This window comes from Chroicocephalus ridibundus, chromosome 3 (genome assembly GCF_963924245.1).
Source record: "Chroicocephalus ridibundus chromosome 3, bChrRid1.1, whole genome shotgun sequence".
Taxonomy (NCBI): Eukaryota; Metazoa; Chordata; class Aves; order Charadriiformes; family Laridae; genus Chroicocephalus; species Chroicocephalus ridibundus.
In genome coordinates this window covers 5272676-5289348 of record NC_086286.1, presented here as the reverse complement: position 1 = coordinate 5289348, position 16673 = coordinate 5272676, and the positions used below count along the sequence as shown (strand labels likewise).

The 16673-nt window shown below is 45.2% G+C and overlaps 1 protein-coding gene across 3 annotated transcripts in view; it reads right to left on the bottom strand.

Annotated features, from left to right (window-relative positions):
* Window positions 1-16673, bottom strand: part of SPTLC3 (serine palmitoyltransferase long chain base subunit 3) — a 333553-nt gene that overhangs the window by 237951 nt on the left and 78929 nt on the right. The window contains exons 7-12 of one of the 3 annotated variants that reach the window (XM_063327823.1): window positions 15520-15774; window positions 15008-15312; window positions 9990-10133; window positions 7272-7385; window positions 5889-6050; window positions 46-115 (exon numbers count right to left, since the gene is read on the bottom strand). The gene's annotated coding sequence lies outside the window, so the exon portion shown is untranslated. Of the gene's footprint in view, window positions 1-45; window positions 116-5888; window positions 6051-7271; window positions 7386-9989; window positions 10134-13412; window positions 13537-14444; window positions 14571-15007; window positions 15313-15519; window positions 15775-16673 lie in introns of those variants that run through there. The other 2 variants (XR_010070121.1, XR_010070120.1) reach the window with 2 other exon arrangements.

Sequence of the window (16673 nt, the reverse complement as noted above, 5' to 3'; positions counted from 1 at the left end):
CTGACTAATTTAACACCTTTTTTTCCTCTTAAAGGAACTGCTTACCCATTGATTCATCTCCTGCTCACCCAGGATCATCCTGTCACTGTTGCTCAGAGCTGCAGTGCACTTCTCTCTGTGCAGTAAAAGAAAACAAAAAAAATTACAGATATAATAAAAGTTTTCATGGCCTCTGCTTAAGGCTTCAGAGCTACTTTGTGCTCTTTGTAGAAAAGCTCATTAAAAATGCACGTTGCTAGTGAAGAGGTTTGCAAAGGTGTGGGGCAGTTAAACGAGAGAAAAATTCTCTCCGAGGGAAAGGAGTGACAGAGTTTGCTTTATACTTCTTGACTCATAGCTTTGATTCCAGCACAATGTCACAACCGATGTACCCCCAATTGCTCGTCCCAGCCGGGGCCGTTCCGTCCCCAGGGAGAGAAATGGCACCCTGGGAGGGGGACAGGGGTCGCCTGGTGCCTCTTGTGCAGTGCCCTGCTAATAAATAAACAAGCCAACATTCTCCCCGGCAAACGCGGGGCTGTACCTACCCTGTGACGGGAATATCCTGAAACTGTGCCAGGGACAGTGGGGGACACAGCCGGGGTGGGTGTCCCCGGGGCTCACCCCAAGAGCTTTCCTGCGATAAGCCCCATCTTCCGTGAACTACTGACATGAGCTGTGGGGAAATATTCCCGAAGGAGAGAGCCCACATCGCCCTGAAATCCCATTCCTGTTGTTGTAGCAACATTCCCCACACCAAAGCGTAACTCCGGAATAGATGCAATTCAGTGCCGCCAGCTGCTGATGTTAAAAAACAAAACAACAAACCTCAAAACATAATGAAACAAGTTGCCAAAGCCCAGGACGTTACTTAGATCAATAAGATTTTTTTAAAATCTGCTCATTATGCATCTTCTCTTTAGATTTTGTACGTTCCAGCTTTTCTCTGGAAGCAGGGAGGCAAGAGAACTTTCCCTTTTTACTTTTTTTCTTTCTTTTACTGAAGGAAGCGTGGCTTCTCTCCAATTCATATACTGCATAAGATATTTTGGAAATCAGCAAGAAGGAGATTTGCAGTAACATTCAGGTTCCTTCTTCATGTTGAATTTAGCATTACAGGGACCCAGGTATAATTTCATAAAAAAAAAATTAAAGGGAGCAGAAATAAGCAGTCAAAATTAGCATGCAAAGTGGAAGTCGTATTTTTTCATGGGCCGGACATTAATTCTACAGAAAAGAAGTACTCTTAATAAAACAGTTTTTCCTTTTAACCGAAGACATTATTAAAACAAGAATCTTTTTGAAAAAAATTCTCACCACATATACCTGACAAAATGCCAGACCCTTCCCTCTGGAAAGGAAACTGCAGGTATTTCATGGGGAAAAAAATCACCTTTTTGGAGGAAACAGCAGCATATATCGCTATGCCAATTCAGTCGGAACGGGTCTATCAACATGGGAGATGTTAAAATAAGCATTTTTGTATCTGTTCTCTCCTTTTTACACCAAATATAGTTTAAAGCTGTAAGAATACAGAAGGAGGACAGGTAGGCCTGCAGGCGCGCGACAGCGTATGCATCAGCTTCTCAGCCTGCAGTGCCCAAATGTAGCCAACAGACCGAGCAGCTCAGCGGGCTGCAGAGGATTAACACATCAGGAGCAAAATGTAGTAAAAAAAGCATTTTTTTTTTTCCTCCTGTCCATGCTGCCTCCCTGCGTACCGGGCGAGGGGGAACACGCTAAAGAGACTGTATCGTACCAAACGTCATATGGCATCATTAAATTTCAGATGTGCCAGCAGATAATTTAGATAAAGACCAACAGGCACAAGGACACACAGAAGCATTATCAGCCACGACTCCAAGGATGACAGGTTGTTACCACAGTTTCCTAAGAGGCTGCAGCTGTGAACTCCCTTTTTCTTTTATTTTTCGCCCTCCCACTCAGCAACCTTCAGAAACTGGAGTTTACGGCTCTTTTAAGTTGATGTGCTACAAAGGAACCGAAAAAAAGCCTCAGGGGGAAGATATTGGCTTTAGCTATTTGATCCAGCTTTTTATATTGCTATTCTTTGCCCAATTCTGAGAAAAAGAAATCCCTTTATCCTCTGATTCCCTACCTAATCAAAACCAGGCTATTTTATCCAAATAGCCAAGCCACGTTGCTTAACGCCTGCATTGATTTCAGCCCCCGGAGAGTCAGATCTGAAAGATTTTCCTTGAAGGACTAGTCAGAAAGGAGAGTAATTTCTGCTTTTGCTGTCACGAAGCTCTACCTTTGTCAGAAAATATTACTCTTCCCATCAGGAAAATAAACGGTGCAGCAGCGTGAGGAGGGACTGCGGGAACGCAGGCAATGATGGGCGCAGGCAGCAGCCTGGTGGTGGCACAGCATCTTCCAGCACAGAGTAGGGCCAAAAAAAAGGGGTGCTGCAGCCCCAGCCCAGCTTTCCATGGGGCTGCGCGCTTTGCTTGCACGGGGAAAGCACAGCAGGAGATGCTGGCCTGCGGCACGGCCCCCGAGCTGCTGCGGGAGCAGGGAAGCGCGGCTTTTATCAGCGCAGGACTAATATTAGCTACAGTCTCCTCCGCAGGCAGATGCCTTCATTGCATTTCTCATAATCCCAAGGAAGCACACAAGGAAAAACTACCACAGCAGGGTCTCTGGTGTGACCTACAGCACATCACACGCAGGTAGGGGGTATCTTCCAACCTCCACCCCAGCTCTAGCAGGACTCCTCTTGTCCTGGGGAAGCAGAGGCTGCAAGCCACCCTCCGGAGCCTGGTCTAGTGGGAGGTGTCCCTGCCCATGGCAGGGGGGTTGGAACAAGCTGATCTTTAAGGTCGCTTCCAACCCGAACCGTTCTGTGCTTCTACAACCCGACTCTGAGCCCAGCCCCACACAGCCTGCCCCCATGGATGGAGATATTGGGCAGTGGACAAGCAGAGTCTTCCACAGCTCACACCAACAGAAAATCTTAGAAGGTTTCAGGGTTCTGCCACCTCCACAGGGTAGCTATTGCCAACCGTGGGGAGAAGGAGAGGGAGGGTTATCAGCAGGAAAAATAGCATTTAAGATCTCTCTCCTGAGGAAAGCAGGCTTAACAACACAAGGCAGGGAACTCCAGCACAAGCCAATACCTATTTAGGATCTCCGTTTTCCCTGGAGATTTGCAGCAGAAGCATGGCAGCGTGGGGATCTCTCACTTACAATTTCTCTTTAAAATATAACCTATTGGGACAGGCGGAAAAGAGCAAACACTTCTCATCTCTTCCAGGGAACACCATTACGCAGAGAAAACAATTATTAAATGAATGGGTAAAGCAAAAGCTACGGCTTGTTTTTCTTTCACAAGTGTCAACTCCAGAGCAGAAGATCACAGCTGAGGAAGCTGATTTTGGAATACAAATGAATAGACCGGTAGGTGTCCTACCGGTAATAAGCTGTACAGAACGCAATCCCTTTGGCTCCCAAAATCATGCAGATGAAACCCAGCCGTCGTTACACCGTTGGGACCCTAGCAGCAGCAGAGAGAAAGAGTGGATTTCAAAATAGTTTCAACTACAAGATGAAGCTGTTCAATTCAGTCAGAAATTGATTTGGAGGATTCACTGAGCAAATGAAATACTGCGCCTGGGTTTTGTTTCTTTCCTTTCTAACACTTTTTTTTTTTTTTTTAAATATTTCAAACATTCCCTCACATGCTGCTCTGTCTTGCCCTTTACCAAAAGGAAAACACACGCTGAAGAAGTGTTATCCAGCCTTCAACCCAACACTAACTCTGAAACTATTTTTACCCTCATTCCTGCAATCTCAAATACTCGTAACATCAAATATAGATAGATCTACTCCACCAGTACAGGTCCTGCTAAAGCTGAGATACACTTCTAAGAGCAAGCCCTAACCCAGGCCGCTGCTCTCCAGGAACTCCAGATGAAGGTTGGGCTGATCCCTTCTCCCAAGCCCTGCCTTCACTTTTACTACTCCCAATACCTGTAAAATGAGATGTATTGCTGCCAATCCCCCGTACAGCGAAGAAGGCTCCCCGCTAAGCAGGGCTTACCTGGTTCTACTTTCCTCTCAATCTCCGCTTATAATCTTACCCTGACCTTTGCTTCAGTACATCGAGGGTAACTGCAACGTGCTCACACTGGCAAGCTAACTCCTTCTGAACGCTGCCTTACGCCAGCTTCTCTTTACGTGCTGACAACAAATGAAGTAGAAATATTGGATATTTTTTTCTTTTTTGCAGCAGAGCATCCCAGAAGACCTTGCGCAAGGTCGGTGGCCCATGCTGCCCAAGGAGATGCCATTGTATTGCCATCCCCTGTTGCTGTTACCCATGCTTTAGTAAAGGCAGGCAGGACCCTGAGGTTTTCTCTAAAGAGAGATGCAAAGATGAATTTACTGCTTCAAGAAACAGAACTGGTGGTGCAGAAAGCCACCAATTACTGGATTATGATTTCCTTTGGAGCTTTGCTGGCCAAGCCTTCCATGAAGGCGTTGCTACTTAGGCTTTTCTCTTTGTTCCTTTGGGTAGATTTTTCTTTTTTTAATTTGTTTTTAAAAAGGTCATCCAGTCCTGTCTCCTATTTTCTCATCTGAAAGTTTATTCAAAGGAATCACCTCCTTTTTGCCCTTAGTTAACCGCTAAGGAATGAGAAAATTCTGATAATATTATGAAAAACTTTGTCCTGCCGAAACATTGACAATTGGTCAAATTTTAAGCAAAACGCATCAGGCTTGTTTTGACAGTCATTTTTATGAGCTGTGTTTGCTTCCGGTTTCAGCTGGTTATCAGCATTTCTAAGGCTCGATCCAGAGCTCTGAGCAGCGTGGTAGTTGTTACCAAGCCCAAGAGCTTTTGGATCTGGCAGGCTTTGGCCCAAAAGACTGCTGCAAATCCATCCACGCAGCCGCTAACCTGCCCCAGGTGCTGCGGCTGCGTACAGCCTAGGAACAGCCCAAAAGCTTGCCAGGAAAATAGATAAGCACATTGAGGGGTACCTGCATAAATGATGGGTAACCTCAACTGATCTCCAGAGGAGCACAATCAGACCTGAGGATGTAACAAAAAGTTGTGGTTGTGTGAAGTGATACGCGATTCCCTGCTTTCCTGCATCTTCTTCATTTCTAGACCAGCCCTCCCCCCTTTATAATTTACAGGCTGGAAAAATATTCCACGTTCTCCACTTCCCTTACTGAAATTACACAGAAGTGGCAGAGCTGCCCGCTGCTGAAGCCTGCACAGCGGCGCCAGGCAGAAGAGTCGGATGCCTGCGAGAGAAAGGTCTGTTTTCTCAGAGTGAGCAAATCCCTCCAATACATCATTCAACAGCCAGGCTACCTCTGAGCCAGGACAACGGCTCATTTGGGGTCTGCCGGTGAAGGCAGAGGTTGCTCTCAGCCCATCCCTGTGCGCTGACACATCGGGAAGCGGCAACCTTTGTGACTTCGGCAACAGCAGCAACGGCAACGTTTTTGCGAAAGACAAAAAAGAGGTCAGCCAAAAGATAAAGGATTCCTTGCCTTCCTCTGAACATGCTCAGCTTGAGAAGGAAACTAAGTCACCAACTGCAAATTCTGCAGGCAGCCCAGGCAAGCATCCAGCAGCCTTTTGGTCTTGATCACCACAACCCCAAGCAGCTTCCTTTGAGGGAAATGGATCCACTCACACCTTCGGTTGTTTTTGGCAGCACTAACAACTATTTTGTCAAACAGTAGGCTAAAAATATCCTTCAACATTTACCTACCTGCATCGGTATTCTTTTATTTTTCAAGAATTTTTTTTTTTTTTAAATATTTTTAAAGTGCATGCATAAACAGAAGAAAGCAAAAACAACAGGGGAAACAAAAGCATTGCTGAAGATGATTACAAAGGAACCTTACTTAATGAGCTCGTAGCATACCTTATTTTCTGTTTGGCATCTCATTATACAGCAGATCATTCTTGCTCTAAACGACCAACAATTTCTAAAGTTCATGTTAAATGCTGACATGTATCTGCTGGAAGGTGCTTTGTACCTGAGAAGCAGAATCAGCACGGGGGTTGCTATGGCAAACAAGCTTTTCTATCAGTCAGGAAAAAAAAAAAAAGCCGTATAAATACTGAGTAATTACTCAGGGAAGTAACAATGCTAGAGTAAGATCAAAACCTGTAGTACTTCACCCAGGCTAATGCAGCTAAACCCCCATTCTACAGTTAATGGAGATCTGTGAGCGCAGCATGTTCCAATTTATTTTTTTTTTCAGGAGCTACCCCTCTAGGCTAAAATGCAAACTGTGCTTTCACTCACATTGGTGTAAATACAAAATAACTTGAGTGACTTCAGTGTTATTATCCTGACTGCCTTAATCTGGACTGTAATCACTCTCTTCATCGCACGCCACCCCATCACAGCAGCCCGCTTGGACAACTTTCCTGGATGTTACCAGACCCAAACACGTGCCTTACACCTTCACGGCCAGATTTGTTCCAGCTCGGGGAGTTGCGTCTGAGGAACCCAGGATATAAAAGCCATTTCAATCTATTTTTAAAGTTGTTTGGCTCAATAGTCTTTTTACCTGAATGTAATAAAGCCACTCCATCATTTTCAAGACACCAAACTTTCCAGCCAACTACTTAGATGACCTTCCAGAAATTTTTATTCAACTCAATAGCTAATAACAGTGCGGCATACGTATGACTATTCAATAGAGACAATTTTCTGCTTGGTACTTGGGCTGGTTTTTTTCCTTCATCACACCTAGTGTGAACTGAGCAACTGGGCACTGTATAACTACTCTGCCTGTGGGTTCATGGAGCAGAATCAAATCAGCGCGTACTGTATTTCTCAACGAGAAGTGACCGAGTGACAGCTGTTGAAAAAGAGTGGCAAGTTGTGAAATCTTCGTCCCCCTAGAGTATTTCTGACAGGTCCCTGTGGGCTGTGTCTTGGCCCCATGCTGCTCAGTATCTCTGTCCATGATTTAGGGGAAAAAAAGAATGCATCAAAATAACTGCTAGTGATGTGTTACACGTGATGTACGACACACATGCACACAGTGACAAAGAAATTAGTAGGACAATAAATAACAACGAAGCCCAGCCAAGTAAACCCAGTGAAAGGCAGCTGCTAGCGGGGAGACATTTTAATTTGCCGCACTGAATTCAGAGTTAAAGGGAGCTACTCTGGATTTCCAGCCAGGCAGCTGCAAAGAGACCCTCCTACATCTCCTGTCTGCTGGCTCTTCTCATCAAACTGCTGAAAAGGTGAAGAAACTCCGCTCTCCACTGCTGGTGCTGTGCTTACCTTCTATCCCACGGCCTGGAGGCACCAAAACCAAGCGCAAACTTCAGAGCATTCAGCTGGGAGAACAGGATCAAGTGAGGAGACCAGTGGGTGGTAGATAAAAGAGAAGAAAGCCTGGGAAGGGAGGAGAGACTTTTCTTAGCTCTATCAGAAAGTCAGAGGTACATCTAAAGATACTAAAGCAAACGGTGTTATCAGATTGGGGGTTTGTTTAGTAGAATTCATGAACAAAAAGCAGAATGTTGTCCACCGTACTTTTAATTTAAGACTTTCTCTATTGTTGAGAAACTACGTGCAATTAACTTCACTACCCCATTCCTGGCTGTCAGAAGTCACTATCGATTGATGTGCCTGTTTAAAGGCTGCATCCGACCATTACAACACACACTTTATTCCATGAAATTTTCCATATAACCCCCTCCAGCCTGCCGTGGTCTATCCGACACGCAAAAACCAAACTCTCTAAACCTTCGTGAACTGACAGGCACATCCCCACGTAAGTTACATGTAAAGTTAATTTTGTCTTCCTGCTGGCTGTTGTGTCTCCCTGTAGAATAAACGATGCCTCAGCTTCTTAAAAAACCAGATTTATTTCTGATACTGTCCCCATAAACTTTAATGGTTAAAGTAGGAAAGAATTCAATAAACCAAAGTTTCACAGTCTCGTTACCTTATTACAGTTGTGCCTCAGCACCATACAGTCACTAAAATATTTATCATCACTACATAATTTTCAGGCTACTTCTCTTGATTTCATAGATGACGAAACAGAAAACTGAATAGCTTACGTAGCTGCGTAGATCGCTGTGCGCCTAGTGTCCCACAAAAAGTCTGCCGCTGAATCAGAAATCAAAGGCCACCCTTGCCAAGTCCCAGTTTCTCCCAGCCTGACATGCGGTGGGCAGACACTTCCAGAGGGGTGGCAGCCGACGTGCCTCAACCTCACCGCTTTTGGGCAAGATAGTGTCAATAGACAGTGGTGCTGGGGAGGCTGTGTACATTCAACAGTGCCCAACAACAATATAAAAGCAGAGTAGTGAAGACTTTTTTTTTTTTTATAAAATTATATATGTATATACACACATATGCAGGTTTTCTCTATATCTAGATTTTCATAGTTAATGTGAAGCCACAAGAATAAAACATCTTCATGGGTCACTTCCTGCGGGCAGCTTCTCTATAAATGGAAAGGTTTTAATTCTTTCTAATCAAGCCTGTGAAATCACCACCAGGGTTAAAAGCAGATAAAGAATTTCCCTACATTCTTGGTCATCATCTAGCAGATGTAAGTCAAACGCATGCTCACAGGGATCAGGGAGAAGGTATATCCATCTGTCTGCTCACAGACATTTATACGCCTTCCCTCGCAACTCTCTTTCTGAGCACACCAAACAGGTACAAATCAATGGCCAATTTGTGACTCATTTCTGGGATCAGAAATGCAAAGTTCAGACTTTGCACAATTCAGAAAGAGAGAGAACGCATGCACGTGTCCAAAGAGAATATACAATAAGGCACGGACTTGCAGAACCGTATTTGCTAGATACAACTTCCAAATTTGTTTATCCAGCTGCTTGACACCCCTCTGTTTGCATTCTCAGAGCTGTCCTTTCAGGGGAACAGGGGCTGGTTTACAGAAGAAAGAACACAGCTGTAAAGATCCAGGATGCGCACAGCTGCTGGGAGGTCGGTAGAGCATCCGAGTCCTAGAAACTCTTACAGTGGGGCATACAGAGATGTCCTCTTGTGTGCCACACACACAGCCGAGCCCCCACTCCCAGACTGGCCTTGGGTTCACCTCCTGGCCTCAAGTATGGCAGAGAGCACCATGCCCTCGAGTCCTCTGTACGTTGCACAGCACAAGACCCCTTTGGGGCTTACCAAAGGCCAACATCAACAAAATTTAGTTTGGCCAAATCAAGATTTCTTTGTTTTCTCATTCTCCAGGCACGATCTGAACTTCCCATCCCGTTTTCCAGGTATGCTCCTCTCCAGCTCTTTGAGTTTTGTAGCTACAAGGACAAAACTTCCGAAACACTTCCCTGCATGTCTTTCCACTGGTCTTAAATCCTAACGTATTATATAACCCCGCTGTACGCTGAGGGACCCTCTACATTATTTAAAGGCTGTCAGTCAGGTGTGAACCTTTGCATTGATTTACCACTCACTTCTCATCCTCTCCTGGATGCATTAGGCAGCTGCAACCTGCGACCGGTATTGAAGAATAACAATTCCATTTGTTTGAATCTGACGTAGCGCTGCTCGCTGTTGCAGCCTATGTAATTCCCCTGGCTGTGGTTTGTGTGACATTAATGACAAAATAAATAATTCAGCATGGTTTTCACCCAAATGTAGCCCTGTCAGAGACTAATATACAATCTTTGCTAGCTTATTTAACGAAACAAGCCACTGAATTGTACTTTTAAAGGTTGAAACTTTCATTTTAATGGAATTTGGTGGCAAAACTCCCCTGAGACCCAATGGTAACTAACAGGTACAATCTCCCGCTCCTGTTCCTGCCACGCCGCCTTCTCATTCAGCTCTTGCATTTACGCTCTGCACCCACCCAGCAGGTCTGTGCCTTCTTACCCTGCACGTCTTACAAAACAGGCCAGCGTTTTATGAAGCTGCACTTAGCTCGAAGGGACCATGAAACCAAAGCTGAGCGGCACCGGGGATGTCTGCACAGGGTAATTATGAGAAAAAGAGAACGCTTACTTCACTAACGAGACCCGGCAGCAAGGCTTCGTGAATGAAACCACTCCAATTCTGTCTCTCAGGGCGGTGGGTTCAGTGATGAATCCAGCCACTCTAAGCATTTGAGGAAGGCTGCTTGGCTACAGAAGCACTTTAATAAGACCACTATTTAAAAAAACAAAACAAAACAAACAAACAAAAACAAAAAAAAAGAGAGAGAAGAAAGAAATAAAAAGCACTCATTTTTTGGACATTCGTGACAAAATTTCCAGTAACTTCGCTGAGGCGAGGATATGCCTCTTACTACCCACTCCCCAGTCCCTCTACTGGGTATTTTTTCTTCATTTTTCATACACTCATTCCTACTTGCCCTGTGTTCATTAATCCCGTCCCCGAGCTGCCGTGCTAAAATCGGTGTCAATGGCTGTATAATTTCTACATGAAGGAACACTCCAACCAAGAAAAATCTTGCGGCTTAGTGCTGCTTTCTATTAGAAGCATATCGGCTCCAAAATGATCTCAGGGTTGCATTTAGATCAAGACCCTTATTTCCTCGTGACTTTACGTTCACCTCCTGTTCTTTTTTTCCAGGTACACCACTTAAGTTTGTCTACAAGCAACACATTCAGAGATGGCAAATACATCATGCAATATTATTCTCCCCTGGAGCAGGGGCAATTTGATATGCAGATTGGCTTTTCATTTATCCTGGGTCTGCAGAGTGATTTTGCTTTCTTTCAGCTTCAATTTACCTAAACTATTGGTATCCGATTTTGGATTTTGCAGAATTGAACCATCTAGACTGCTATCCGGGGTGTTTATCCTCATGTCCACGGAGTCTGTTTTTCTTGTTGGGCGATTGCTGTTTGGAAAGATTGTCATGTGCATTAAGTAGCTGATGAAATAAAGCCTAATGAATTCTCATGGAGAGAGAAATCATTACAGCTTCTGATATCAAAATCATGAATGGCCCATTTCCTTCAAAATAAGATAATAATGAATAGATGATACGTTTCAAAGTATACTCTAAGTAAAATTGCTAATGGTTTCCTTGGAGCTGGAAATTGCGCACCAGAAGAGGGATGCATCTGCCCCTGAAAGCAACTGTGACTACGAGGGAGTCAGAGACAAGTAAGGTTATCTGTTTGGGTTTTTCTTCCCCAATCCCAGCCAAGACAACTGCAACACACCAACCAGAAAGTTTCTCACAGCCCAGGGCCCTGTGCAGCCCACGCTTCCCTTGGGAACCCCCTCACAGCCCCACTCCAACCATGCTTTAGCCTCTTGTCCTCCCAGCACGAACCCTAACCCTAAGAGTAACCGTAACTCAACCTTAACCACACAGTAACTCCTGTATTATCTTACAGAGAGACACGTCCAGAAAACACCGTCTCCTTTACAGAAATAGCCATGTTTAAAGTCCTGATTGGCTAAACAACGGGTTTACTTGAGAGGCTACTGATTTATTAAGCCAAAACCTAGAGTTTAACATGAAAAGTCTTATTTTTGAATGACATTAAGGTTATACCTGCTCAGTATAGACTTTAGCCACAACAGTGACACCAGCACAACCAGGAACGAGCAGACAGAGGGTCCCAGAAAATTTTCCATAAATTACTCAACCTTATTGGTTGAAGTCACTGTTTTGTCCAACAGCAATAACAGAGTGAAATGTAAATATTGAAATGGAAGATAACATATTAGATAAGACGCAGATCAGGTAGTGGAAGAAAGCACAGCTCCATTCCTTCAGTGAGTTCATTTACTGAAGCTAAAAATCCCAAGCAAACCCCAAACGCTTAAGGTACACACAGTTAACTTATTCACATCCCCCTCTTTGCAAACAAGCTCGCAGAACTCTACGGTTCAAAACACATTTTCCTTCATATTGCTCTAAAACCACCAAACTCGCAGATTGGATGAACATGCACAGATGAGGTTGACATCAAGTTGATGACAGTCACTGACACAACAATGGTCATAATCTAAACTTGCAAAACGTTCCCCCTCCAGAGGAGACTTGTACCTGAGAAACATCAGACTCGGCTGACCAGCCATGCTCCATCTCTGGTAAATCACCCCCCTACACATTTAAGCTCAGAGCAAGGGCCCTGAAACTTCAGGGCTGGAGCCTGCGCTGCATGTCCTAGCTCCATGCATCCTTCCTACAGGGCAAATGTATCAGCCCAGTATACCAGCTAGAGAAAGAGGCAAAACTTAAACTGACACCACAGGGACATCAGCACTGGTCTCATTATATGTCACGTATGGAAACAAAAATCAAAGTGGCCTCTTTGTATAAACGAGTCAAAAAAACCATTGCAGCCAGGCAGAGAACAACTGATAGCACAGTGGAGCTCTTGCAGAGGTCTATGTTTCTGCCTAGGCGTGTGGTTTGCAGTCTGATTTGCTCAGTACCATCTTTAGTTTAACTGTCCATTTAGTTTGAATTGCATGCAATACTTACGGAAGCATATGTGGGAATGACACGAATACAGATGAATTACTTAAGTCTAGAGTTACGACAATGACACCAGGAAATGAATTCCCAGAGGCTTTAAAAGAGGAGAAAAAAAACCCAAACCAAACACCCCTGTTGCCTTTTATTTGAGTTCCTGATATTTTCAGCTTCTAAAAACATTACCTTAGTTAACTTTCCGCACTAAACTTTTTTATGATGGGAATAAAGTTCTGTTCATTACAAATAAAAAAAAAAAAAAAAAAGCATAGTCCCCAGCCTGGAAGCCCTGCTATCATATTTAAGGCACTTCCCAGGGTAGAGCTATTCCAGATTAGAGAGAACATTCATTTGAACCAGAGGCTGGATTGCACTTTTCATTTCTGTACACCACGGCAGCCAGGAGCAGCCGGACGGAATCCTTCGGAAGCAATGCTGTGCTGTTAAGTGGATTGACTGCATTCGGCAATGCAGCAATTCCCACTGACCCCATAAATTGCAGCCTAGAAAACACTGACCAGTGCCTGGGCTCGTTTATCACAAGCTGCGGGAGCTGGTGGCTTCCACTTGCACCTTGATCCTCCTGAGGAAAGGGCCGTGACAAAGAGGGAAAGAATGGTGGAGCTCACCACAGGCACCAGCTCCCTGCAGCAATAACCACTTTGCTCCCGTGAAGCGATTGCTGTGGGGCTGAAGGCTGAAGTCTGCTGTGCTTTAACCCCGACAATGCAAAGCATTTCATTGCTTTGCTCCCAGCTCTTCCATCCAGTTGGGGCCTCAGCACCCTGCATTTCCCTGTTCACGCCTCACTTTCCCTTGCGTCAGCTTTGGGGATGATTCTTTTCAAGCCCTTGTGCCAGCTTGATGGCAAAGGTCAAGCTGAGTCAGTGATCCCAGGTAAAGGTTTGGCTCCTTTGAGAAGATGCTCTTTAAAACCAGCATCCCTGGCACCGGCTGAGCAATTAAACACTCGCGACCCAACTCACCGCTCCTGTCCTGCAGTGCTGCAGGCTGCGGTGACAAGCAGGGCGCAGCCTCCTTGCTCGCTGGCACATTCAGAAGTCTCGCTGCCAAACCCACGCACAGCCTCCTCCCACACCTCGGAGATGCTCTGGGGGGTGTTGTCAGCAAAGCAGAATGCTAGCATGAATAACACACTGTTACTGAAGGACAGAGAAGAGCAATCAGCGCAGCCAGCCCTGCTCTAAACGCTACCAGAATATTTATAACCCGAGTGTTTTGCCCAGGGAACTGCAGCCTAATTTAGGCTCCTTTCCTCCTTTTCCTTTCCTGCTTACTTTCCTCTCCCCAGACACATGATGGTTTTCTATCATTAATCTCCAGAGTCTCATACTTCCTAAACTTGTATTCAATCTCTCCCAAATACCGCACGGAGCAGCCGACCCGGTCACCTTTGCTGGCAACACTCACAGCTTCACAGGATCAGGCCCATTACAATGAATAAATCACTCCCAGCTGTCTGTGCACACACTTTACGAGATTAGTAAAAGTGGTTTCACACAATAGGCTACCCAGCCCCAGCTGTATCCTCCCATCTTGGTTTAAGAGTGGCTCCTTTCAGATTTATTCCTACTCTTTCACGATCATTTTCACTAGACCAGAAGTCAGCCCTGCTCAGCACAAGCAATTGTGCTGCTCCTTTTATCCTCCCTGAGCTCAACCAGTGCAGTTCTGTGCACTGACACAGATATCAAACGCAAGGGGATTTTAGGAAATTAACTGGCAGCAGTGAGGCTACGGATAAGGATTTTCAGCAAAATCATAACCAGATTTGAAGCGACGACAAAGGCCTGGCAGGAGCAGGCACAGGCACGCAGAAGTGGCGTGGCTCCTACCATGCGCCTTCAACTTGATGCAGCCTCTGCCTGAGTCACCACAAGGTGAGGGAAGGAAGGAGCGCACAGCCATGACCACCCACCCCTGCCTAGGGCACCTTGCTCGGTCTGTGGGAAGAACACCCCCAAAATTGCCCGCATCCCTCCGATCCAGCCTCTGACCTTGTGACTACGTGGCCTCTGTGCATTTTGAGACTCGTGTCCCCTTCAGAGGGTCTTTTCATGCCCCGTCTTTGCTACAGGCTCAAGAAACACCATGTCTGCCTGACCGTAGAAGATGAGATTGCTGGGCTTCTCTCCCCTTGGTAAATGTCTTCCTTGCTTTCAACCAGTGATGCAGATCATACAGAGGAACAGCGGATTAAGGACTTCACCAGTGTCAATATGTAATAGCTATTAGTGCTAATGGGAAATGTATCTATTTCAAAGATCATCTTTTAGATAGATTTTGTGCCTTAAATAGAGGTAAGGTGAAATGTTGCAGGACAACATTTTATTAGTGAAAAAAATGCAGAGCTGATGATTGACTGAAACCACTGACCATCAGTGACATTGAATAAGAAAAATGATCAAAATGTTTTCAATTTGTATTTCGAATTATAACTCAAGCCTAAGTAAAAGGTACTGAAAAGCCCTCAACGCTACCAACAAAAAAAAAGTAAAAATCAAACCTAAAAGGAAAGGATTTGCACTTTTGCTAGCTAACAAATAATTCAATTACTCACCCAGCACTAACATGAGGGCGGAGAACCGGAGCGTTCCCTGCCATCGTTGCGGAGGAGATTTAGGTGGGTAATTCCATTAGCACTGTGGAAGTCCCTTCACATAAATCTTTGTGGCATTAATGAGGAAACGAGATATCAATAATACAAGAAGTTTGGGAATGGTTCCTTGGCTCCACTTCTGGATCTCAAGCAAGGACATCTCAGGTTTCCCACCTCTGCCAGAGCACGGCTTGCGCATCGCTAAATCTCTGCAGAGGCTCCAGGCTTGGGCTCCACTGCAGCGTTTGAGAGGTCTCACAGCGGCCCTGGAAGCAGGGAAACGTAAACCATTGCAAGTAACAAGAAACACAAGTGCTATTTCCTTAGCATTCACGAATTTGGACGCCCTTAAAAGCTGTGCATTAAATTACACGGTAAAGGAAGAGAAAGAGTTAACCATTCAGGAGTGAGCGGATTTTTGCTCAGTGCAGCAAACCAAACCCGCAAAGCACTTGACTCTGTAACATCCTCACCAAGTAATTGTGCGAAGGCTCTCGTGTCGCAGCTATTGTTTCATCTCCTTATCGGCACTGCACACTGCCGCGGGCTCTGAAGCTCTTCCCCCCCTGAGAGGGCTCCCCCCGGGATGCTCACACACACGCAGAGCCCCATTAAGATGAAAGTGCTCCCAGCCTCTGCCCATCTTCCTGCACACTGTCTCTGCAGACTCGCACGACGCGGAGCAAAGGAACAGGTTTTGCTTTTAAGTTGGAAAAGTAGCACTGCTGCTGGAAAGAAAAAAAAAGAAAAAACCTGGCTGCTATTCCAGTGGCAGTTCGTCCCAGGAAAGCTCGGTCTCTAGGCCTGCTAGACCGAGAGGTAGGGCCTGTTGGATAAATAGCTTTATGTTTTCCGGCAGCTGCTGCTACATAATCACAGCAAGCTTGTTTACAATTGAAATCACAAGTTATTCCAAATATTGGTCTTATTTTTAAAAAAAAAAAAAAAAAAAAAAAGCACAGCTCTCTCCAGCACCCAAAAGGGGGAAAATAGCAACTACCTGGGGGACGGATACCCAGCTTTTCGTGTTCGTGTGTGGCAAGGCTGCAAGCACCACTGCCCACAGGAAGACGGGAGCTCGGCAGCCAGAAGAAAGGACAGGGACCTGCCCGAGCTCCTTCTCAGCCAGGGCTAATGAGAGAGGACCACAGAACCCTGCATAGCTTTCTCTTGATCAAACCTGGAAGGACTTCTTCCCTAATTATGAAGGGAAAGAATTTATTTGAAATTCTGTAGTGGGTATAAGAGCTTCTGGTTCTACGGTGTACTCTCTTTTTTAAGGTACTGAAGAAGACAGCCCAAACTAGCAAAAACTGTGTGTCTGTTTTGTAATTAGTTTTGATTCTTGATGGCTCTTCCTTCTGGCCTACCAGTGCTCCTCACTTCTCACTGTCACAATTTCAAATGAACTTCTGATTGTGCTGGAACCCTTCAGTAGCACATCAAGGGAAGATGCATTTGGCCACCTGGATCAAAGATTCATTAATCTACATTATTGACACAGCAGCACTTTTCTGCTAGGCTGCTCTTGTTAAACTTTGATGCTCTTCTTGGTGCGTCCTGCAAGAGCAGTTAACAAAGGAAAACCTCTCTCCCACATCCTAAGCTCTTTCCTACTGGTTAGATA